Source organism: Malaclemys terrapin, chromosome 4 (genome assembly GCF_027887155.1).
Source record: "Malaclemys terrapin pileata isolate rMalTer1 chromosome 4, rMalTer1.hap1, whole genome shotgun sequence".
Taxonomy (NCBI): domain Eukaryota; kingdom Metazoa; phylum Chordata; order Testudines; family Emydidae; genus Malaclemys; species Malaclemys terrapin.
This window is the reverse complement of record NC_071508.1, coordinates 87733470-87759916: the sequence shown is the minus strand read 5'-3', so window position 1 is coordinate 87759916 and position 26447 is coordinate 87733470. Positions and strand designations below refer to the sequence as shown.

General features: G+C 40.6%; 1 protein-coding gene across 2 annotated transcripts in view; it reads right to left on the bottom strand.

The window, feature by feature from the left end:
- The window catches only part of SIPA1L1 (signal induced proliferation associated 1 like 1), a 388865-nt gene that overhangs the window by 253201 nt on the left and 109217 nt on the right, over window positions 1-26447 (bottom strand). For both annotated transcript variants that reach the window (XM_054025262.1, XM_054025263.1), the window contains one exon: window positions 7382-7453. The gene's annotated coding sequence lies outside the window, so the exon portion shown is untranslated. The remainder of the gene's footprint in view (window positions 1-7381; window positions 7454-26447) is intronic.

Here is a 26447-nt window from a genome sequence, read left to right as displayed (position 1 = left end):
CTGCCTAGCCATTCGGTCCCTAGTCTATAGCAGTGCATGGGATTCTTCCGTCCTAAGTGCAGGACTCTCATCTTGCCCTTGGTGAATCCATGCTGACTGTTCCTGATCACTTTCCTCTCCTCTAAGTGGGATGGTTCCAGCTGGACTTTCCCATAGGGAGCTCAATTTTCCTAACCTGGGCACCCTCTTTTTATAATGTGATTCTGACTATATCTTGTAAGCAAAAAACTACTCTTAATTTTTCACAATATCATCCACTGATACATCTTTTCCCGTAATCTTGTGGCACAGGGTCATTCTTTGATCACTTATTTATGTCAAGTATTTTCTAAGCCTATAGCTTCATATGGCTAAGTTAAAATCTTATAGGCCTCAGCCTGTAGGCCTTGCATTTCAGCCCTACTTACTTAAGATACCAAATACATAATTATCCCTTCTAATTACTGATCAATCTTATTCTTCTATAATCCTACAAATGAACTCTATTTAGCATACAATGATTATATATGACATAACATGTTAGTTAATCATATCACACAAGAAATTAATAATAAAACTAAAATTATTGGCTTCAATCTGTTCTTCCAAGATCAATGCCTTCAGTGGCTTTTATTTCCAAGAGACTTTCATTTCTTTGCTGTTAACTTGAAGGGATACACTCCGCTACACAAAATCCTAGACAACCACATTGCCTGGGAGATAATCCAGACGCACATTTGTCATTAATAAGAGATTCTTCTCCTAGCTTTAAATTACCAGAGTCTATTTTTACATGTGTATAATGGGGGAGAAGGAATAAAAAAAACCTCTCAAAGCTTAAAGCTCTTGTTCTTTAAAAAAATCCAGCTAGCACCTCCTTTCTTAAGCTCCCAAGGTTGATCTTAACACTGTTTTATTACTACAGACCCTAGAAAGACTTTTTTAGACACTGTTTTTGTACAAGGCTTATTGCTATTTTACAGAGACATTTCTTTTTCTCATTTGCACCATATGCAAAAAAGAGAGGTTCAAAATAAATGCAAATATCCTTAAGTAGAATTCCAGCCATAATCATATGAAATTATTTTTCCCCACTTTGATTCAGTTTCTAGGAATGAAAAATAATGTACTCTCCTTACTGCCCCACTTTTTAAATGAAAAGATGATTCATTCTGGATTGGTACATAGCTTAGTTTTTAAATACAGCATATAAATTAGGCATTATTATTTAGTTACACCTGCAAGAAGGGCAGGGTATAATACCATGAACACAGGGAATTTTCATATGTATCTCTAGCTTTACGACATACTGTAAAATTTTATCATTTATGAGTGCCAAGTAAACTTACAAAAGACAAACATCATCCTCCTACTCTTTTCTCTGGATATGAATCTATATAAATTTACAACAAAAGTATACAATATAGGTCCAGTTTAAATATATACTAAGCTGCTGAAAGATTTTTACCTCTATAGATGCTGTCTGATCTGCAACACAAAAACTCCATAAAACAGCTTACTTTCCCACTCTTTCTATAATGGGTACATTTTAGTTAAGGACTTAGGTGGAATGTGCTTATTTGGCCTTGAATCCTCACATGTGAACGTGAATTTGCAGTCTCTCCTAAATTCCTTGTGAACATCCACTCACATCATAAAACTGTAAAACAGTACATAACATTTGCCAGTCTGCTCAAGACTGGATTAGAATATCATGGATGTGCCAATGATAACTGCACTGACACAGCAGTATTGGGAAAAGTGAGGGTTTTCACAAAAATTGCCAACTCTATAGTATGTCACATTCTAACTAAAGTTAATCAGACTCCTGTCCACGAGCGCTACATTCACCAGATTGCCAATTTTAAATAACATAACAAAACATACATCACATTTTTCAGAAACATCCATTTCCTGCAGAGAGATTCTTCACTGTTAACGAAAAGCACTGATTGAAAGCATCAGTGAAAATGAAATATAAGAGTAAAGCTTCCACGGATTTCAAAATAAAATCTGTAACATATAGTTTAATTCAACACTATGAAACTTTCCTGCTAGCATCATCAGTAATACGATCTCCATCTCTCAGAATTACTTAAAGTGCTTCAGGAGAGTGTCTTAATTTTATGCACAACTCTGCCTCCAAAATTAATTCTAATTAAAGAGATTAAAAGGCAGAGAGCTAGCTCTCCAACTGCTTGCCACAGCTCCCCACAAAAAATAAACAGCATTTAAAAAAAACAATGCAACATTTCTTCAATCATATCCTTCTTACAAACTAAGAAAAAGAACTTTTAAGACTATGTCGAACAGTGCCATCTGATAACTCCTGCCATATTAGAGAGTATTTCAGTAAAAATGTATTTATCCCATACAACTTCCCACTCAGATAATAGAGTGTAAGTTCTATTATGGGAACCTCAGAGGTTCCTATGAACTCTGAGGCAAACGATTCACCTATGGGAAAAGGTAAGTTCATTTTTAAATCAATAACCAAAGGTTTTTAATATTCTTATATTGAAGTTATAAAGCTTAATTATTTAAAACAGCTTTACAAAAAGGATAAATATTAAACTAGTGAGACATCTTTCTGCTCAGTAGATAGACTGGCAGTTCCAGAGTTGATCGTAGATAGCAGAGGTCACCTTCATTAACTGACTTGAGGATGGCAAAGAAGAGGAAGGAGTGACGGTATGAGGGTGCAGAGCTGACTGGGGACTGAAATGGTTTACAGCAGGGGTCTCAAAGTCCCAGCCCGTGGCCATCTGCGGCCCGAGAACCTCCCCACTGTGGCCCCCGGAGGACAGACGCATGCAGCCACGCTGCCAGCTCTGTCTGCTGCAGGCACCGCCCCCCACAGCTCCCACTGGCTGGGGGAGAGGGACAGAGATACCATCACTAGTCACTGGGCAGAGTCAGCCATGGAGGCAGCGTCACTTTTTTCCACAATGAATAAAAACAAGTCAAAATACCGAACACAACCATCTGATGCACACCTTGCGGCAATCCTGAAAGTTTCAACTGCTCAGTCACTGAGGCCAAATATCAACAAACTGACAGAACTGAAGCATTGGCACATGTCTGGCAAACAATAAAAACTCTCTGGCAGGCGAAGAATTGTATAAAGTTGTATGACAGTTTTATTATTTCTAAGAAATTCAAAATATAAAATACAATATAAATGTTTTCCTTTCTGAACACCATCTTCAGTGACATCATTGGCCCGCTGGGAGGATCTGAGAACTGGCACTGGCCCTAAGGTAAATTGAGTTTGAGACCCCTAGTTTACAGTGTGAGGACAGCAGAAAGTGATTTAATGGAGAAGGTAAGAGAGAGGGAAAGTACAATAAAAGAAATGAAAAAAGGTGCAGCGTTGGGAGCATGGCAACACAGGTATTTTCAGCTGTGCAGGTAGGTCTGGGGGAGATTTTTTGAGCCCTGGTGATGGTAGAGGGCTAGAAAATCCTGCAAAATCTTACATACCATATTGAGCTGCAATTATGAAGCACCCACTACAGCAGACTAAACTGGTCACTGAAAAATTTCTAGCCAAGATAAGCAACCACATTACTGATGCTACATAGTGTCTTTCTAAACAGCTTGCAAAGGTCCACATTTAAGATTTTCATGACACTACAGAGAAGGAGCTAAGCAGTATTTGGATTCCATTTAAGTATATATAACTCAATTGTAAAATTTCTGTTCTAGCTGAAAGGCAACACTCATGGTTTCAATCCAAGAAAAAATGTGTCCAAGTTGTCCAAAGATTTAATCTGGCATTTAGTACAGGTTTTAGATTCCTATACAGATGGTTGTGAAACTCACATGTCATTTTTCATATCCAAGCCATTTCACTGAAAGCTGAAGCTACGCTGTAGGTCCATTGCTGGCCTTCACTGCTGAAGAAAGGACAACGCCCCAGGTGCTCAGCCTGACCCACAGCTTCATTTCCATTAACACAAAAGTATTCAATGACCAGCTGCTTGGGCTGTGCTCTCTTCTCCCAGGCCCTCTTTCAATTTCTTACACCTTCCCAGATTTCTCCCTATTTCCCTTTTATTCCCAAGGGTCGCTTTAAGCAGCAGCAAAGCTAGCAAAGAATGAGAGCACCCCACCTCACTTGGTGTGTAAGGAGTGATACAAAACCTTTGATCTTAAAGCAAAGCCAGCTGGTGAAAAAACAGGAAGGAGTTCAGTCCCCAGCAAACTGTGTAGTTCATCACTTTGCCAGGCTACAATCCCCTCCTGACTATTGGTCTATCTATGGAAAAAAGCATCCAGTGTAGTGCTTATTCCTCCCCTGCAAAGGGAACTATGGGCAGGTCTCAGCTATCTTCCCTCTACCACCCAATTCTCCTGTGGAATCAGGGCCGGTGCTACCATTTAGGCCAACTAGGCGGTTGCCTAGGGCGCCAAGATTTGGGGGTGCCGCTATTTGGCACCTCCAATTTTTTTTTTTTTTTTTTTTTTTTTTTTTTAAAACAGTGGCCGCTGTGCTGGGAGGGAGAGGGAGTCTGAGCCGCCGGCAGGCAACCCAGGGGTTCCCCTGGGTCAGCGCGCCTCCAGCAGCCCAGGGGTTCCCTGGGTCAGAGCTGCCGCACGGATCCCCGGGCCGGGGGGTGGGGAGCTGCCGCGGGGGGGGAGGGGCGGGGAGCTGCCGCAGGGCTGGGGGGGAGGGGCGGCGCAAGGTGGAAGTTTCCTTGCTCCGGCCCTGTGTGGAACTGTCTCCTCCTACTGGAAATTTCACTGTCGCAGGCACTAGGGAGCTGCATCAGTATCAGTGTGAACATGCACACACTGCTATGTCCAGAGAACTTGTGTGCATGCATGAATGTCATGGGAGGAGGAAAGAAGGCAATGCACACACAAGTGAGCCTGAGGGGCTTTGCCCAGCATATGTTGTGGTTGAGTTCTATGAATCTGAGGTGATGGATGTTTCTGAGCAGTGGGGAATAATGCTCATAAGAAGTCAGTGGAGAGACAAGAGAAAGTGATTCATAAATAAAATAAATTAGAAATGGAAGAGAAATTGGGGACAAGGCTGGGGATGAGAAGGAAGAGAAGAAAGAAAGTGGGAGAAACTGACAAGTGGACAGAAGAGATAAAAAAGCAGATTTTGAAGGGAATAAAGGGTGATTATGAAAATATCTTAGGACACTGAAAAAAGACATAGGGAAAAATATGATGTCCTGGAAAGGAAAAAACAGTAAATGAACAGGTAAGCAATGAAGGAAATAGAAGGAAGAAAAAAAGCAAAGGAGACTGAATGATTTTAATAAGATTATCAAAATGTTACAATAAAAAGCTAATACATGTTTAATTTTTATCTGTAAACAATAGGTATGATTCTGCACTACCTCCTTGCACTTTGTGTAATTATTTATACCTGTGTAAAGGAGGATAAAGCGCTGCTAAATCAGAATAGTAGCAATTTGCACCCACTTTGTATACATGTAAATAATTACACAAAGGTGCAAGGCAATGAAGACTCAATCTCAAATATACAGTATATTGAGCAGATCAAATTTGACCATAACGCCCCTCAATTTACCAATACATAACAGTTTGTGTATTTAAAGGGAGTTATGGTCAAGTGTTGTATGCCACTCAGAAACGGTTGCTGAGGCTGCATCTACTTGCTGGTAAACTAGTGGGTTGTCCCCGTCCTCCCTTTTCCATCCACTATTCCAATTCTCAGTTTCCTTCTTCATTCATTCCCTCCACTCTACATTTCCATACCACAGTCTCTCACACACTCAATCACTCTCTCATATACTCCTCCCCCACATTCATTCATTTTCAGTACTGAAAAATGGTGCTTGAGTATCACTCTCTAAAGCCAATGAAGGGAAAAAAACCCACCAGCCTGTATGACAAAGTTTGACTACAACCGCCTAGACACATGCTAAATGGGAGCTCCCTGCACCACCTAGTACATATGTGACAGCTAATGATGTGTGCACATCCACACCACACACACAACCCTGCTACATATACGAAGCCTTATTATGTAGAAAACTTTGTGCACCCTTAGTAGAATATTTAAACTTTTTTTTTTTTTTTTTTTTTTTTTTTTTAAACTTAGGGCTCCTTATGTTAGTTTTAAAAACTCAGAGGAAATGTATTTTAAAATGTTGCTATTACAGTTAAAGTTGAAATTTTTTTTAAATTATACAAAAATGCATAAGAATATTACCATTAAAAAGTGCAAAGCTGATGAAACAAAGGAAATAATCAATTCATGACAAGTTACATGTTTGAGATATTAACTGAATGCAAGAACTATAAGCGTAAAATATTGACATTTTAGTAACTCAAAATATGGAAAGTATACACAATGACATTGTTAAAAGGAGGAAATTCCCCTTACAAATTCTAAAAACTTTAACTCAATCCCCACAAAGCATAACTCACAACACAGACATTATTATGTGTGTACATTTTTTATATTTCTATATATAATCTACAATTAGTACCTTATGTTGAAATAATTTATGAGTTTACCATCATGGTGTCTATCAGACTGAGATCTATGTCTTTCATCAGTGCCTACTAGGGTTATGAGTGGTGGTCTTATAATATGTATAAGCTGTGACTACAGTTAGACTGAAACAAACTCATTTTCACTTGTAACCAGAGGAAAAATGTGAACTCTGATCTTCAGAAGTGAAAGTCCTAGTGCATTAACTCAAAGTTATCCGTTAGCTTTCTTGAGCATATTTAGATAAATGTGAGCTTCCAGTGTGTAGCTGTGACTATATGGTCTAATGCAATTATCTAATGTATTAACAGGGAAACATAGAATAGGAACAGGAAGATTATATTACCTCTGTATTTGGCACTGGTGTGACCACTACGGGAATACTGTGTACAGTTCTGGTTTCCACAGTTCAAGAGGGAGGTTCAAAATTAGTCAGATTTCACAAAAGAGCCAAAAGAATTATTAAAAGTTTGGAAGGCATGCCTAGTAGGGAAAGACTCAAGTCTCAATCTGTTTAGTTTATCAAAGAGAAGATTAAGGGGTGATTTGATCACAGTCTATAAGTACCTACATGGGGAACAGAAATTGGATAACAGAGGGCTCTTCAGTCTAGCAGACAAGTGTGTAACAAAATCCAGTGGCTGGAAGTTGAAGCTAAAAAAATTCAGACTAGAAATAAAGCACATACTTTTGACAGCGAGGGTCATTAACAATTGAAACAACTTATCAAGGGTTATGGTGGATTCTCCAGATTTTTAAATCAACATTTGATGTTCTTCCAAGACGTATAACTCTAGTTCCACCACAACTATTGGACTTGAAGCAGAAATTAATTCAGGCAAGGCTTATGGCCTGTGCTATGCAGGAAGTCAGAACTGATAAACACAGTAGCCCCTTCTGGCCTTAAAATTATTAACTTACCTTTTCTTACTTTACAGATCCTGGTTTCTGCTCTGTCCCTCATGAACTCAACAATAAACACTCACTAGAAACCTGCAAAATCAAAAGTAATTTATTTTAGTGTTTTTAAATTGCAATAATAGGTGCTACCATTGTTGCAGCATAACATGTATTAATTGGCTTTAAGAAAAATTGTAGCATGCGCTGAAACATAGCATATTTTCAGGATCTCTGATACTTTGTCAGCCAACCTCCCCAAATTTTAAAAATATATAATTGTTAAACAACAACAAAATCACATGCATACTAATTAACATGTGTTTGCAGCATACTAAAATGTTCCAACAATCACAGTATATACTATGAATGCATATTAAAAAACTACAACTAAGCAAAATGCATGTATTTGTTTATTTTGATTTCTATATTGCACTTATCCATATCTTCTTGGACTTGTGGAAAATTTTAAAACACAAACTAAATCTAGAACACGTCATACAGATATTTAAAATAACTCTCCAATTCCAGACCAAACATGCTGAATCAAATATACTGAGACTGCAGCAGTCTCAGATTATCAAATGCCTTAAATCTTCAATTCTCAAACTATAATATATGGACCATGTCCACAGAGTGCTTGCTTATGGCAGTGGAGAGCTGGTTCGTCACACACACAATGTTGGCTTCCCTTGTTGTTTCTAACTGCTAAATTGCATTAGAAGAAGCTAAAAATATAATCTATGCTTTCCTAATATTAATTTTCCATTTAATCAATTGCTGTAGTTGCCACAGGAATATTCTAAGATGTAGATGACAGGGGAAGTGGATTATGCCACTGGAAATGATGGGAGGTGTCCAAGAGACGCTTTTTATTAAGATGAATTGCACAATAAAAAACAATATCTAAGAACACACTAAATATAAAATATATTTTCTCTCTCACACACACACACACACACACACACACTTCTTCCTCTTTCCAGGTCTACCCTAGGAACTTGTAGACTCTCTAACTGTAGGATCTACCTCTAACTTTCTTTGGGCCTCTCAATGGAGGCTTGATTTAAAATGGGTGTACATTCTACCATTTTAAAGAGCAAAGGAGTCAAACTCCCAGCCCACAGGCGACATTGTGACCTTCTTGATGTACTTGGCTGAAAACTTTCCAGACATCAACCAAATGTAACAAATACCGTATTGTCTTCCCAAATCTGCAGACAGCCTGAAACAATGGTTCAGAGGCATGAACTCCCCCCCCACACACACTATATTAATCCCACTAGAATGTTAACTCAATGCATGAAGGTGGCACTTCAAACTAACCAACTATTTCACTGATGTATGGGATGGTGGTGTTGCTGTGTTGGTCCCAGGATATTAGAGAGAGACAAGGTTGGTGAGTTATCTTTTTTGGGACCAACTCCTGTTGGTAAGAAAGACAAGCTTTCAAGCTCATCTCTCTCTAACAGAAGATGGTTCAATAAAAGATATTACCTCACCCATCTTTGTCTCTATTTCATTGCTGATCATTTTAGCAGATGAGATAGAGGGATGGGAGTCGCTGAAGGAAAGGAAATTCAGAGACAAGAAAGAAATAGATACAAAGACAGAAGAGGGAGAGAAACAAAGGAGATGGAGAAAGAAATGACATGAGTCAGAAACAGCAAGAGGAGCCTATTTTCCCACAGAAAGCGACAATAAACAATGAACTAAAAGTTTAGTTACTACTCACTGCCATATTCTATCTACTCTTGATCTTGGAGCAAAGCTCCCATTGAAGATTGTGGGAAATCTATTGTGAATTGAGGGGCTATGCCTTTCGCTGAAGTGAGGAAAGGCTCTGGCAGGGAGGAGACAATGGGGAAAGGCTCCAGCAGCAGGGAGCTGCCAGAACCTTGCCAGAGTCTTTTACTCAGTGAGGAGGCTCCAGCAGCAGGGAAGCAGAGGGATACTACACTACTAAAAATAGCAGTGTAGATGTGGGAGGCACTGCTTGGTCTGTAATGAGCCTTATTGGTATATACCCTAGGTTCAGGCTGGTAGGGCACTCTACTCGCCTAAGCCATGCCTCACCATGTATACCGCTATTTATACCCATGCTAGCTGGGCATGCAGTGTCTGTACTTTGCACACCACCCCAAGTGTAGATGTATCTTAGAATACATACAACTGAGAAACAACAGTTATGCAGAAAAAAAAAATCTTACTAGATGGCTTCCACAGCTTCTCAAACATTGTTGTATATCTTGTATTCTTCATTTCAGTGAGGACTGGAATAATCTATTGCAGGACCCCTTGTCACTGAACTCATTCAACAAACAGTATATGTCTCCAGGAAGCAACACAATCCAGAAACATGCTATGTAACACAAGTATTGACTAATCAACAATACCTAGACAAGATGCAGAATCCTCAAAAGTAGATCCTAACACTATAGAATCACTCTAATCAGGGATATGATTTTACTGTATTTTTACAGTTTGTGCAGTATCTGGTATAATAAGGCTACAATAACTACAGAAACCAATATTTATACCCTATGTTAATCATACAAATTAGTTAAAGGGACAGAGACAGTTGACACAAACAACAAGAATCTATTAGATTCTAGATGAGGGCTAATCATTACACAGCTTCAGCTAGGTATGCACAACATTTACAAATCCCAAATGTTGATACAATTAAAATCATTAAATGCAGCCTGTTGTACTGTGTTTTTTCAATCCTTATTTTTCACATAGTCTGTAATCGTTATGAAAATGGTTACTTAGCTTACAGTAACTGTGGTTCTTCAATGATTGTCTACATGGACCCAACATCTGGTGACTAGCAAGGAGTGACCTCAATCAGGAGGTTGGTGGTAGGGGTCCTATTTAAATAAGCATTGCAGAACAGCTCTGTCAAAGCAGACATCAGAGCTTGAACCTCAACTAATGAACACTTTTGGGTGAAAGTGTGGACTGAGCCCCACATAGTTATCTTGCAAATTTCTGAAATAGGGATAAATCTTAAAAGAAGTTGCAGATGCTACCTGAACTCTGGTGGAAGGGGCTTTAACATTCATAGGTTGGATTTAACCTAGCTATCTCATAAAATGATCTAATACACCTGGATACCCATACAACCTTAGTGCATATGGCTTGACCCATAACCCTATCTGCAAAGAGTACATATAATTTAGGGGAGCTCCTGAAGGTTCCTGTTCTGTCCAGGTAGTATGAAAGAGCCCTGAATACATCCAGTATATGTAATTTAGCTTCCCCTGGGTTTGAGTGGGGTTTGGGGTAAAAAAAATCATGAGGTGAATCAATTGATTTAAATGAAAACCAGAGACAACTTTAGGCCAGAATTTGGAATGAGTATTAAGAGTCAGCTCGCCTTTTTTCAATACCAAATAAAATGGGCCAGTCATAAGGGCCTGAATTTTCCCTACCCTCTGAGCTGATGTTACGACTACTAAAAACCCCAGACAGGTGGTAAAATGAGCAGGCTCGAAGGACTCACAAGGGAGTCATATTACGCCAGCTTCCTTAGTCCATGCACTGAACAATTCAGAACCTTTGAACAGGAGACTCTTGATGGTTGTTTGGACCTCCCTGGATATTCCAGAAGACTACTGCCATGAAGCCATGCACATGACAACAGAAGTGGTCACTGAATGTGCCACCACAGCAGGGTTATCTAGAGCAGGTTGCAGAGATGTTCAGGCCATTAATTGCCCCTCAGACACTAAGTATTTTAGCCCTTCTCTTTATTCCTGTGGAAGCTTCTCTGAATTGACACATCTTGTCCCAGTTCAGATAGTCATATTTTGACAGCAGAGCCTGATAATTGGACATACACCTCTGGAGACTAGCTGAGGCGTACATCTTTCTGTCAATCAAGCTTCTTAAGGGTCCTTCTCTCTTGGTGTCATCTTTTGAGACCCTTATTCCTTTCATCTTCTAGGTGATCCAGGATTGGGTGGGTGATAAAGCACTCGATTCCATGCTGCTTTCTAGGAAGTGGGTGCCACTGAAGCTGGGATATGCCACAAGAACTGGGCTGTGAACTGCCTTTTGGTCAAGCCACATAACTAGATAAGAGGCATGATGGGTCTTCGGTCTCATCTTATGAATAGGAGTCTACTTAAATCGTGGAGAAATCACAGATTTTTTTGTGGGTTGATCATGGAATAAAGAGCAAATTTCGCTGTTTGTGTTCATACAGTATATATACACACGTATTGTACTGTACTACTGTTACGTTTGTACATTGCCCTAAATAAGGAAGTATGCACAGTACTTTTGTATACTTTTACCCTAGATATAATAATAAAAGACCAGATTTCATGGTCCGTGATGCATTTTTCACAGCCATGAATCTGGTAGGGCCCTACTTCTGAGGCAGCAGGGTGGGTGACCTTTAGTGAAATGCAATATGCATTTCATGAAATTAAATCCCTTAGCCCTACCACAACTACTGTAATATTTTTTACAACTATCTTGGCAGTTCAAAAGGATGAATCTAAGTAATTCATCTCTTCTATAGATGAATCATTGCTCACATTTCTATGGAGAAATGAAGGTGCAGCTGTCTTCCTAAATTAGGAAATGTAGCATCACATAATTCCACATATATGCCTCCCTCCCATGGTATAGACTACTGCTCTTCCAAGCAGCTGCAGTCTCTTCAGGCAACCCAGATGGCCCTTCCGCCATAACAACCAGTGAATCTACTAGGCTTCAATCTGCAAACACGAATAGAGAAAAGGTAAATAAGAGGCCTTAACACATCCTTCCCCCCCAAAAAATCACTTTTTTAAAAACCAAGTTTAACCATTTACTGCTTTTTATGACGTAATGGTCAGTGGGAAAATGAATTAAGTCACGCTAAATTACAGTTTGAGATTTTTAAGTTTTGGTGTGTTTATATGAACAAAAGATTGTACTGCATCTGACAAGACGGTGAGATAATTACAGAGGTGATGAAGGCTTGGCACCCAACTAGCCTTAGGTGTTTAATTAGGTGCACATGGTATTTTGAACATAAGCAAAAAGCAGCTTTTCTGAGACATTGTTATTGTAGAAAAATTACTTGTTAATGCACGTATGCTCTACTTGAAAAGATTAATACCCTAAATTATAGCTTGCCTACTAATTTTTTAAAAAGAGGCTTCCAACTAGTCTTTGGCTACAGGAACCTAGTTCATGAATACCCTAGAACAATTCAAAGAAACCAAATTTGGTCATAAGTACAATTACAGTAAACAGGTATGTCCACAAACTGAGATCAAAAATAAAGGAGAGAAATATGCTGTCCTCAGACTGCAAGCTAAACTCTGACTGATTAACAAGACCTACACACACAGTGAAAGCAGTGCATGACCTTGAATAAGCAGTCCAGTGGTGTAAACATGAAAATGTGCTTTGTCACTTGGAAAACTACAGTTTAAGTCTCAGGCATTGAAATCACTTCATCCTTTCAATAAATACAAACATTACCTGAGAGAAAGCTAACTTCTATAGTTTTCAAGAAGTTGGGAAAAGCACTGTCCTTACCTGCCACTGCTAAATACAATTATTGGGTAAGAGCACATCATCCTCTCCACTTAAGAGGGTCCAGACTCAGTGTGAGTATGTCAGCCCCCCCCATATTTAGTCCAAGGGTGCTGGAACAGGGGAGCCAGGGGCCATGCCCCCCCTCACACACACTTTTAAAAGTGGGAGGGTTATGCCCTCTCACTTTTTACCGGCCATAAGGGCAAGCAATGAGGGGAAGGGGATGGAGAGGAGTGAGCGAGGAGCAGGGCTTGGGTGGGGCCACAGGGAAGGGGCCACTGTTCCGGCACCGGTGGGCCCCCCCATACTTTTAGGAACCTTCTGCTGCTCCTGATTTAGTCTTGTATTTTGCGTAGGGCCCATGGAATGTACCAAGCACTGCCCCAAGGTATGATGGGAGGGAGATGGGATGACAGTTGCCAGTGACTTGATCACTTCTCTGTAACTTTATGTGAGCTACCCACCAGAAGGAAGTCAGAGTAATATCTGAATGAAAGACAAGAGCCAGAAAGGAGAGTGTCCAGTAAAAAAGGGAATCCTCAAGAGAAGCAACTCTCAAAAGCCTATCAACATTCCCTAAAACCAAAAGAACAAGACATATCTCAGATCTTCCAATGTAAGAAAGCCACGTGAGGGCAGGTTTTTCTGGCTTCAGCTACCATAAAGTAAATCAACTCTCAAAGGATAGGTAACCTAAAACAAAGTTCGCTATCCATTCCCCTGACAATGTTGTTAGCAAAACTGTATTGCAAGGCTGAAGAAAAGTTTTAATTTTATCTGTTTTCATCTATTAGTAGCTTTACTTTAAAAAAAATGAATATTTTTATTGATTAGGGAAGTTGACTTTTAAAAAAATAGCTCTCTAAATTGGTAACGCCATGCTAAACAGAGGAAAGTTTTGCACAGTGGTGTGGTTTTTTTGTTTTGTTTTTTGTATAAACATTTATAAAGTATCCATCATTGCATTAACTGGGCTCACTTTATATATCCTACATTATAATCAAAGTCATTCCCTAATATAGGGACCAAATACACCACCCCACCCCACCACCCTTTATCACCTGGAGCACAAGTACAGTCTGATCAGTAGGTTTAAAAAAAAAAAAAAAAATCAGGAGTACATGGGCTAGCCATTGTAAAACACAGGGCAAAACTATGCATTTTATAACACAATCAGAGTGTGGCCAGATTTAGCTTAGAAATAAGCACTTATGAGAAACATGCCTATCAGTGAAAAAGCCCTGCCTCCAGCTTCCTTTACCCTCTTGAATGGTTCTTAAGCATTCTGGCTGCAGGCAATTGGCAGTGGATCATAGATGGCCAATCTATCAGAGGTAGCTGGCCCCAGATTGGTAAACCACTCAGGTCGAGACCACATCTCGTATACCCTGTACAACTCTAAATTTTGTCAGCACTCAACAAAAACAACAAATAGGTCAATTAGGGCTTTTTATGTAACTAGGACCATAAAGTTCTTCCAAAAGGTGATTCTCAGTGTGACAGGGTAGTCGATTTCTTAAGGTCAGTGGTGCCTAGCGGTCAGACCATCCCATTACATAGCATGGCCCTATGAGATTTCAAAAGGTCAAATATATATACACAAGGACCTAGGAGTTACTGACAGAGGATGTGGTCCCAAGAATAAGTGGTGCTTGGGAAGAAATCCCATCACTGTGTCTTTAAGGCCCGAGAGCAAGGAATCTTGCAGAGTGGGTCAGGCAAGACTACCCTCTCAACCAGCCAACTGGGGGTGAACAGGAAGAAGGGAAGCAGCCTTCTCCCTCACAATAGAGCAGACAGCAACAGCAGCAAGCTGTCTTGCTGAACCTTCAAAGTCTGAAGACTAACTGGGGGGAAAGGAACCAGCTGAGGGAGAAGTCACTACAGCCCTGCCTGCAGCTGGCTAATTTATAATCCAGCTCCAAGGAGGAGAGCTGGAGACTCCTGTTTTAAGAGAACTGGCCAGGACTCCTACATAGGCCCAGAGGGGGTGACCCGCGGTAACTAACAAAGTGAGTTATACTTGGTTAAAAGACTAATAAATCAGACCCCACAAAGGGGATACATGTCTCAAACCAATTTTGTATGGATAACTGACTTAAAGAACCTGAGTGGGTTCTCAAGTGCAAACATACCTTCAGGACACAAGGAGCATATGTTTTTGCCAATCTGCCTTCTGAAGAAAACAAGTGACTGAACTCTGCACTAGCTAAAACTTCCTATTGGCCTTGATTGTCAGTTGCAGATGGAGCATAATACATTAGTCCAACCTGGAAGTAAACATGGATGATAGAGAAACTCTACATTCAAAATTAAAGGGTGCAATCTTCTGGCACATCACAGATGAAAAAGCTTTTCTGGAAATTATTACTATAGAAGGCCAGGAGCAAAAAGTAATCAAGTAAATACCTGACAGTGAAAACCACTCGAAGATAAGGCAAGTAAGACTTCTTCAACTGAGAGAGTGATTAGATTCTCAAAATAATCACTCCAGCCTCTCTTTTATCCAGGCAGATTTAGACAACTAGTTTTCTTCCAGAACACTATCTCTACCAGACTTTAGAGGAGTAAAAACATAACAGCCATACTGAGTCAGATTAATGGTTCATCTAGCCCAGTATCCTGTCTTACAACAGTTAGTAAAGAAATGTCTCAGACTGGATCTGAAGAAATAACATTGTAGCCCTTTGGGGTAGGGACTCTTTTCATTCTGTATTTATACAATGCCTAGCACAATGGGATCCTGGTCCGTGTCCATGGCTGGAATTCCTGGTAATAGCAAATAATAATACCATGACTACAATGACTGAACATACATATTGAACAAGAAAGTTGGCAGAATGGAGTTGAGTCATCCCCTATGACCTTCTAGGATCTCTCTAACAGGACCAAACGTTTGAAGGCATTTCTTCTAATCTTGCCAGTTCCTGTTATTAAGTATTTTCAAAGACGTCTGCTCTCTCATTATTGCCATAAGATGCTTGGATCCCTAGATGAGGATGCCATACAAAACCTTAGATTACATAGATCTAGTTCACTGAGGTTTTCATACCATAACAAGCTCTGAAACCTGAATGGTTGACATGCAAACACATGGAGGCTGATCTTTCACAAAAGAGGGGGATTAGAGCATTAGAGAATGAGAGTTCATTGGGCAAGAACATCAGTATCTACATAACATTTCTTTAGCAAAGGCCAGACTACATTATTGTTGAATGACGTTTTAAAAAAGTAGCTTTTGTTCATTAAATTACCGTAGTTCATTTACATGCCCCTCAAGCTTTTGTCTAAAAAGAAAAGTTTAACTCAAAAGACTGTCTAAAACGAAGACCTTCAAACAGGTTGCAAATATCATTGAAGGGGTTAAGGCCCTAAAAGTGAGCAAGGGCAATCAAAACAGTCTCCAAACAAGAGGATTAAATCCATCTTTTAAAAACTTAACTGTCAATGAAGAAACTTGGACCTTCGGATTAGAGACAAATTGCTCATGGTTGAATTCAAAAGAAAAATGTGCCAGTTGCAGGGTAGATGGTTTCAATTCTAGATTAGTCTAAAGAAGGGAGGGAAATGTCTAAAAATATCTTCTACTCCTTCCATCCTTGCCCTGCTGACACTTCAGTAACAATCATTTGTGAAGTGGATGAATATGAATAATTTTCACAGGAGGTGCCCAATAAGAGTATTTTAGACAAAGTCTCGACAAACATACATATGCACAAAAAAAAAAAAAAAACCCTTTTCCCTTTGTTCTTAGAACTAGATTCATCACCCTTTTGACCATTATTGAGCTGCATCATAATTCTAAACAAAAGCTCTTTACATTCTTTTTCTTTGTTATTAAAGTATAGATTTGCTGTGCAAAGAAGTTTTTTAAAATTTCCTGTGAAGCTCAATTGTGAGAGGGAAGGCCGCCTACACAGCAGAGAAAGTGAGAAAAACACACTTGCAGAGCTGAAAAAAATATACTGGTGTGGGCGTACATGGGGAGGGGAGGGAGGGAAGGAAGAGATCCTAGTCCTAATGAGAAGACTTTATTTTCCTATATCAGTCTGGGAAAGAACTAAAATGCATTGCTTAGAGACGAGCAAAAGGACTGCTCTCCATTCCAAACAAGCAAGCTATCAGATGTCAAGTGCCAGTATTATAAGTAAGTGTAAGATAAAGCCATTGCAAGTTCATATCCTTGATGTGACCGGCTTTAAATCTGGGCAGGAATGCTGCCTTTCCCCCAAATTTTTGCAACTCCCTGTATTGGATACACTCACAGAAAGGAAGCCACCTGTGCACTAGCAGCTGTTCAAAGCTTAAGGAGCCTGTGATAGAGTATACAGACCCCAAACTGGAGAGCAAGGGGTTAAGGAACAGCTCTGGGCCCAGGCGGCCCCAACCACCCACACCTGCAAAGCCTGTGAAAGCTGGAAGCAGGGCTTTAAAAAGGGGAACAGAGCAGCTCAGAGGCAGGCAGTGGAAGGGAGCAGATGGCTGCTCTGAGCTCTAAGGGGAAAGCGCTGCCCAGGAAATCATTACCTGGAGACTTGACAACCGACCTGTGCAAACCTACAAAAGTGAGGCAGATGACTGAGTGTGCAGCTCAGAGACTTGATTGAAGTGATTTACTCCATGAAGCTAAAGGAGATTGGGGTAGGGAATGGTCCGGAGGGACAGCGGCTTAGCATCACAAGGTGTCTAGTGTAGTTGTCCACCATTGGGCCCTGGACCAGCGCCCGGTGGAGAGGACAGGCCATGGCTCCCCCACCCACTCCAAGAGGATGTTACAACAGGAGCCTTCTTCAAGGGTGAGAAGCCAGCTGGGAAAGATCCCAAAAATCCCTGTGCTAAAGGGTAGGACGGGAAATCCTTGGGACAGGGACACTGAAGGACAGGACTAGGCAACACTGCTGGTGATTGTGCCCCTCCTACACTACAATAAAACAGTTTCATTAAAATTTATATCCAAAGACTTCCCTCCCTTTTAAATGTTCCTACTCAAACCACTAAAAATCTAATTTTCAGAGGTGCTGAGCATCAGAAACACTTGCTTAATGTGAATGAAAAATAGGCCATAAACATCCCTAGTGGCTTCTCAAAGGCATACTCTTTTATAAATCTCTAGCCTCAATGATGATAGCCCATTCTCAATCCACCATGTAGATCAATAAATCAGGATTTATAGGACCAAACGAAGGAGCAGCAAATTTCTCAGTCCATGTCCTTTAATTGAAAATGTGCTTCTGAGTTTTACACATGAAGGCAACAATCTTCTGCATTATATCTTGAAATGAACCTCTCTTTATAAACGTGTGTTTTATACCATTTAACAGAAATGAAAAGATATTTATTTAAGTATCAATTTGCATGTTCCTCCACATTTAAATCAGAAGACTGTTGGCCCAAGTTCCTCATCTGATTTACACTGCCACATTATCAGAAGGATGGAAGCATTTTCTAAGGTAGATAGGACACAAAGGCACACCAGCACAAATGGGGAAGTTAGTGACAAAGAGCCTGCTCTTGTTCACATTTAAGTTAATGGAAGTGAATTTTGCCATTGACTTTGATGATAGTAAAATCATACGCCGTAACAGGGAGAACTACCCAATGCTTCGACGATAGTGTACACAAGGTTGGCTCCTACATAAGGCTGGGATTTTCGAAGTCAGTGGGAGCTGGATATTTAACTCCCTTAGACATTTAGGCTGAGATTTTCAAAAGGGTCTAATTCCCATAGCTAGTCGAAATTTGGACTCCTGCAACTTCAGCACACTCAGCTACTGTGGAGGATAGCTTCACATATCACCCACTAGTGACCCTCCAACTGAATAGAATTACACATGTTGACAGACTCAAGAAAGTATTCATTTGCCTCTGGAGAAACCTACCATAACAATCACTGTTACAAGCTGAACATAAAACCAGAAACCCACACACCTCTTTAAACTGGATAGAACACTTTTCACATTGATACTGCCTTTTGGACTGATGAATTGGAGCTTTAAACATTAATTGCATCTTACATACGTGAATGGGTAAGTATTATCCCTATTTTACAGATTCTAAAACAGAGGCACAGATAAGTTGAAAATTGGATTATTAAAAATGCCTGCATGACTTGGGAGCATATGTCCCATTGATCTACCCAAAGTTATATAGTGAGTCTGACAGAACAGAATAGTAGCTAGATTTGAAACAACTCCCAGTCCACTCCTAAAACCACTAGACTGACCATGCTTCTCCCTTGAAGGTCACTGTACTGCAGGGCCTTCTTGGTGAGATGGACAGCAGTATTACACTAACAAAGGGAGATGAAGAGATGAACAGCAGTGGAAACTTTTAAAAGGGTCAAAAAGAGGGGGTGGGGCGGGGAAAAATGGAGAAACAAGGGGAAGAGAGGTTGCCAGATAAAAGTGTAGAGGAGAAGCATGTACAAAATCCAAAGGAGGATGGAAAACAGTGAGAAAGACAAGAGAAAAAATAAGTTAAGGAATTTTTATTATTATTATTATTATTGTTACTCATATTAGTTTTGCTGCTAAATAAAAACTTCATAAAACTTTGGAATCCATCTTCCAAAATCTGACCTTCCTGATTTAAAAGAAGTGGGGGGATAGTCTATCTGACAACATTGAAAATATATCCTTGTACATACTAAGAAACATAGGGAAAAATGCATAAAAATAATTCCCTCTCGCTGCCACTGAACTGCATGCAATGAGTTTACATCCTAGTCTTTAGTAGTCAAGGATGACTCCAATAGCATATATCTGTGTCAGGGCTCAGCTTGTCATCTAAAGAACATTTTGCTTCAATAACGATTGCCAAAAAAGCTCAATCTGTTATTCTCTCATAACTTTATTTCACTGTAAAATAAGAATTAAGAAATGGTGCTTCTCAAAGTGCCAATATAGCAGAAGGACACCCATGAGTCCCCATCTACCTTCTTCATTGGAATATAGAAAACATATCTGCCAGTAGGTTTATCTTTAGACTTTTGAACAGGTATTTTTTTAAGGTAGCTTTTAGTGCATGATGCACAAAATAATGAAAAGCACATTACATTATTGATCCAAGGGAATTCACTACCGAATAATACATTAAATGTAATTCATTTACCAATTCTTTTCCCTACCTCTTCAACAGAAATTCACCATTTTATCCTTTACCACTTTTTCTCAAGGTACTAACACAACAACTTCCCCTGAATGAAAGTGCATCACACAGCTTCTTCTGAAATTTTCACTCCAAGACTCACCCTACTAGGACTAGAAACCACACAAACTGATTATTCACCACCATCACCATCAGCACACATTTTCAAACGGTAACCAAATTGTGACTATACTATTTGGCTAGAGTGTGCTACTATAAGGTATTCGATTGTTTTAATTTACTTTTAAAATACCTTCACATCTTACGAATGAAATACTGACAATACATATTACATGTAGCAGAAAAATATTGGTAATTTGAATATATTTCCTATTTATGAGGTAATAGCTTGTCCTGGTCTGAATAAACTCAAAAGCCAAGGAATTTATAGAAAATAACCTACAGGGTTTACTTGTCTATGGTATCATTACCACTAAGTTAACAGCAAGTACCCTCAAAGTGCATACTAATAGTTTTAGTTTAGATTTTAAATGAAAACAAAAAACAAAGATGTATGTCCAAGTGCAAACAGATACATTTAACAAAATTTCATGTAAATTGTTAGTCCTATTTCTCTTCTCCCAGTTTTCCCTCCACTTTTCCTTCTCCACTTCTGCATGTCAACAAGGCTCTCTGCCCTCCAGAAAAACTGCACTATATTATTTTCATTTATATTTTGTTTAATAACTAAAATGGGAAGGAAAGACTAGGATTCTCCCAATGTAAACAGTGGGAAACAAACAACATGCATGATAACAATTGTGAAGACAAGAACCCTGCTGATGTGGGGGGGGGGGGAAAGGAGGGAGGAGGTTACTCACCATGTGCAGTAATGATGGTTCTTTGAGATGTGTCCCCCTATGGGTTCTCCACTGTAGGCATGTCTGTGTCCCTGCGCCTCTGGTTGGAGATTTTAGATAGCAGGGACCGTTCAGCCCACACATGCACTCTCCCTATCTTGTGATTTGCCTTGAGGCTATCTAGCTCTGCGTGGGCGAACCACACTCATTCCTGTTATTGAGAACTCCAAAGTAGAGGGGAGGAGAGCGGCTCATGGAGCACCCATAGGGAGACATCTCAAAAAACTATAGTTATTTCACAAGGTGAGTAACCTTTTCATCTTCGAGTAGCATCCCTATTGGTGCTCCACTGTAGGTGACTCCCTAGCAGTACTCCTTATGGAGGTTGGGGCTTTGGAGTCAAGTCTATTACGGATGTCAATATTATGGAGCCAAAGATGGCATCAGAAGCTGAGTCATGGGTAATTGCACAAGGTTCCACAAAGGTATGAGCAGATGCCCAAGTTGCTAACCTACATATTTCTATAACGGGAAAAAAATTTTATAAATTCCATAGAAGTGGGGATGGATCTCGTGGAATGAGTTCAGACTCCAGATGGAGGTTGCAGATTCTGGGCACGATAGCAACAGTTTATGCAGTTTGAAATCCATTTAGAAAATCTCTAATTTGATATAGCAGATCCTTTGGATCTGTCTGCAACTGAGAGGAACAGTTTAGGAGATTTCCTAAAGTCCTCTGTTCTATCCAAATAAAAGGCCAAAGCTCTCCTGACATCAAGCATGTGTAATATTGCTTCTCTGTTGTCACGGTGAGATTTTGGGAGGAAAGTAGGCAGATAAATGGAATGATGAGGCTACCTTGGGGAGGAAATTCGGGTGTGGTCTCAATGAGATATTATCCTTAAAGAAGACTGTAAAGAGAAGGTATGCCATTAGTGCCACTATTTCCCTGATCCTCCAAGCCGAGGTGATAGCCACTAGGCATACTGACTTAATGGACAGATGCATACATGAGCATGTGGCCCTGGGTTCAAAAGGTGGCTTTGTTAGGCCCTTGAGAACTAGATTAAGGTCCCATGCTGGTGACTGACATCTGATTTGTGGGAAGAGGTTATCCATACCCTTGAGGAATCTCTTCATTGTTAGATGGATATTCAGTATTTGCTCATCCCTCTTCTGATGGAAGGCTGATATGGCCACAATGTGGACTTTTATTAAGCTATGAGATAGTCCCATCTTCTTGAGATCTAGGACGTAGTCTAGTATTAAGGGGAGAGAAGAGGATATATGGGGTAATTTGTTTCGAGTTACACCAGATTTGGAATCTTTCCCACTTTTGTACATAAAAGTGTGACGAGTCACTGATTTTCTGCTATGAACCAGCACCTCTTTCACCTACTCAGAACAGGAGGATTGGAAACCTCAAGGGGCAACACTTTGAGCTGGAGATCTTGTAGGCTGGGATGCTGGATCTATCTGTCCAATGTTCTGAGAGAGAAGTTTAGGAAGGAGCTGAAGAATAATTGGTTGGCACATTGCTAGTTGTGTTAGGTATGGATACTGTGACAGGTTGGAACAGAGAACCTCCCTTGGGAGCTGCCACCCGATGTGCCAAGACTACTTCTACCCCTGCCTTCCCTGCCAGCTCGGGGCCCCAGCACCCTGTCTTGCTGAGCCAGACACTCCCGTCTGCTCCAACAAAGACCCAGGGTTTCAATTACTTGCCCCAAAGCTGCAGGTTTACCTGAAAGCAGCTAACAGAAGTGTTTCTGGTAATTTCCTGCCTTTATTTATAGGGGGGGAGGGATAGCTCAGTGGTTTGAGCATTGGCCTGCTAAACCCAGGGTTGTGAGTTCAATCCTTGAGGGGGCCACTTGGGGATCTGGGGCAAAATCAGTACTTGGTCCTGCTAGTGAAGGCAGGGGGCTGGACTTGATGACCTTTCAAGGTCCCTTCCAGTTCTAGGAGATGGGATATCTCCATTATTTTTTTTTTTATTTTTTTTTCTTTTCTGTCTTTAACACTCAAATGCCCAACTCCCAATGGGTCTAAATCTAAATAAATCCGTTTTACCCTGTATAAGCTGGTAAACTCAAATTGTTCGTCCTCTATAACACTGATAGAGAGATATGCACAGTTGTTTGCTCCCCCTGGTATTAATACATACTGTGAGTTAATTAAGTAAAAAGTGATTTTATTAAATACAGACAGTAGGATTTAAGTGGTTCCAAGTAGTAACAGACAGAACAAAGTAAGTCACCAAGCAAAATAAAACAGATTTGCGCATTTTATGTCTAATCAAACTGAATACAGTTAAGATTCTCACCAGTTCCAGAATGCTCCCTTTTACAGACTAATCTCCTTTTAGCCTGGGTCCAGCAATCACTCACACCCCTTGAACACTGTCCTTTGTTCCAGTTTCTTTCAAGTATCCTGGGGGAAGGAGAGGCTCTCTCTTTAGCCAGCTCAAGACCAAACGGAGGGGTCTCCCAGGGATTTAAATAGACTTTCTCTTATGGGTGGAGACCCCCCTCCTCACTCCTATGCAAAGTCCAACTCCAAGATGGCGTTTAGGAGTCACCTGGGCAAGTCACATGTCCATGCATGACTCACAGTTTTTACAGGTAGCATCCATTGTTTACATGCTGCCTTGAATGTGCTCAAGTAGACTTCTTACGTGGATTGGAGCATTCCAAGATCCATTGTCCTTTAAGTGTTTCTTGATTAGGTACTTAATTTCAACATTCCTCTCTCCAGGAACTGACCAAACGCTCTACTAAGGTTATGTAGAAATCAAGCCAGTACACAGCCAACATTCATAACTTCGAATAGAAAAATGATACATGCATACAAATAGAATTAATACATTCAGTAGATCATAACCTTTACGGAGAAATGTTACTTGGCATATGTAGCATAAAACACATTCTAAGCATATTTCCATAAAGCCTTATGGGAGGTACCATCACAGATACCACATTTGTCTCAGCCTAGGAGTATAACTCTCTTTTTCCCCTCCTTATTTTGAGTAGGACCTCCTATTTTCAATAGGAAAGGAAATGGAGGAAAGGCGTACAGGTGACCTCTGTTCCACTGAAAGAGAAAAACATCTCCCAATGACTGTTTCCCCAGCCTGGCTCTGGAGCAGTACAGGGAGCATTTTGTGTTTCTGTACTTAGCAAACAAGTATATTGCTGGGGTTTCCCCTTCAGCATAATATGTTGTAGAGTACTCCTGGGTCCATTTTCCATTTGTGATCCTGTGAGAACGTGCTGCTGAGGCGGTCTGCTGTTATATTCTGTACCCACGGCACATAAGCAGCTGATATGACAATGTTGTGATGAATACACCAATTCCATAATTTTACTGCCTCTGCACATAGGGATGGTGATCTCACCCCTCCCTGGTGATTTATTAAGACATACACGCTATGTTGTCTGTCATGATTTTCGTATGTTTGTCCTTGATCAATGGCAGGAAATGTGTACAGGCATGCCTCACCACTCTGAGCTCCAGTAAGTTAATATAGAGCATTGATTCTGTGGAGGACCAACAGCCCTGTACCTTGTAATTGTCCAGATGGGCTCCCCAATCCACTAATGATCAATGTTGGAGGTGGCTATGCAAATGAGATCCCTGCACAGACATTCTCTGGGTCTTTCCACCATTCGAGGGAGTCTTTGACTGAGGGTCTTGTGTAATCTGTCCCTGTTTGGTGTGTACACTGATCTGAGCCACGTTTGCAAGCTGTGCATGTGGAGTCTTGCTTGAGTTGTCATGAATGTGCATGCTGCCCTGTGCCCGAGGAGTTGAAGACAACTTCTCGCTGAAGTTTGGGGGCTAGCCTGAATGGTGTGTATTAAGATGGACATGGTGTTGAATGTGGGTAGTAGAAGGAAGGCCCTGGCCTTCACTGCATAGAGATAAACCCCTATAAATTCCAGGTGTGTACTGGAGTCAAAGTCCATTTCAGAGTGTTCTGTTGTAGTCCCAGCTGCTTAAATACCTCCATAGTCTTTTGTATGGCCCATACGACACTGAAGTATTGAGCCTTGAGAAGACAGTCATCTAAATATGGGTAAATCATGATTCCTAACTTACGGAGATGAGCCACTACCACAATTAGAACCTTAGAGAATACTCTGGGTGCATATGAGAGGCCTATTGGAAGCCCTCTCTATTGAGAATGACCCTGGACAAAGGTGAATCTGAGGAATCTCCTGTGGGATGGTTGAATCAATATGTGAAAATAGGCATCTTGCAGGTCAAGGGCTGACAACCAGTCTCCATGGTCTAGGGATAATTGCTGCTAGTGTGACCATTTGATATTTTTGTGCCTTTACATATTTGTTTAGTGCTCTTAGACCTATAATGGGTCTCCATCCTCCTTTCTTTTTGTGAATCAGGAACTACCTGGAATAGAAACCTTTTCCCTGGATGTGATTGGGAACTGGTTCTATAGCCCTCAGGCTTAATAGATGATCTCTTTCCTGACATAACAGTCTCTCAGGAGAAAGGTCACTGAAGAAGTACGGAAAGAGAGGGTGGGCAGGAGGGAGGGAGGTAAAATGGATAGAGTAACCCTTGAAAATGATCTTCAAGACCCATGTTTTCCCAGCTTTGTTGGAAACAAGCAAGGTGGCAATTGAAAGGCTGTGGACTGTTTGTATACTGCAGCAATTATTGATGGCAGTGGTAGCTCGGGGCCTTGACCAAAGTATCAAAGCTGGTGTTTTGAGGTCGAGGGCTGGGTTGATGAGGTTGATGGGAGCTGATGGTTTTTGTTTTTGCACTCGTCTCTTCCATTGGGGTTCGTAATACCGCTGGGGTGGAGGGAACTGGGCCAGTCAGGATCTGGGTGATTGTATACTAAATTTTCTTTTTTGTGCGGACGTGCAGATTCCTAGGGAGCACAACATGGCCCTCGAGTCCTTCAATGTATGAAGTAAGGCATCCATTTTGTCTTCAAAGAGCTTGAAGCCCTTGAAGGGAAGGTCTTCAACTGTTTGTACTCAGTATCCCCAAAACTTCCTGTAACTAGGAAGCTCATCTCATCACCACCACCATTAATACAGAACGGGACGCTGTATCTGCAGTGTCTAGTGCGGTCTGCAATGCTGTCATTGTGATCAGCTGGCCCTCATTAATGATGGCTTGAAACTGTTCTTTTTGTTCATTCGGCAGGTGGTCAATAAAGGCATTAAGTTTCCTACAATTGATGTGATCATATTTTGCCATTAAGGCTGGTAATTTGAAGACCTAAACTGTAAGGTTGCAGAGGAATATGCCTCTCTACCGAATAGATCTAGCCTTTTCCAGTTTTTGTCATAAGGGAAGAGTTAGCATGATGCTGTCTTCCATGGTGTATTTACAGCATCTTCGACAACAGAGATGGGTGAAGGATGTGGGGGGGAAAATGTAAAAAATACTATGTGCCCTCCAAGAATGTAATCGACCCTTCTGCATGTAGGTGTTATGGAGGCTGGTGTTTGCCAAATAACCTTGGCAGGATCCAAGAGCACTTGGTTGACTGGGAGTGCAATCCATGTTGAGGAGGCCATATGCAGGATGTCCAGTCATTTGTGATCCAACTTCTACCT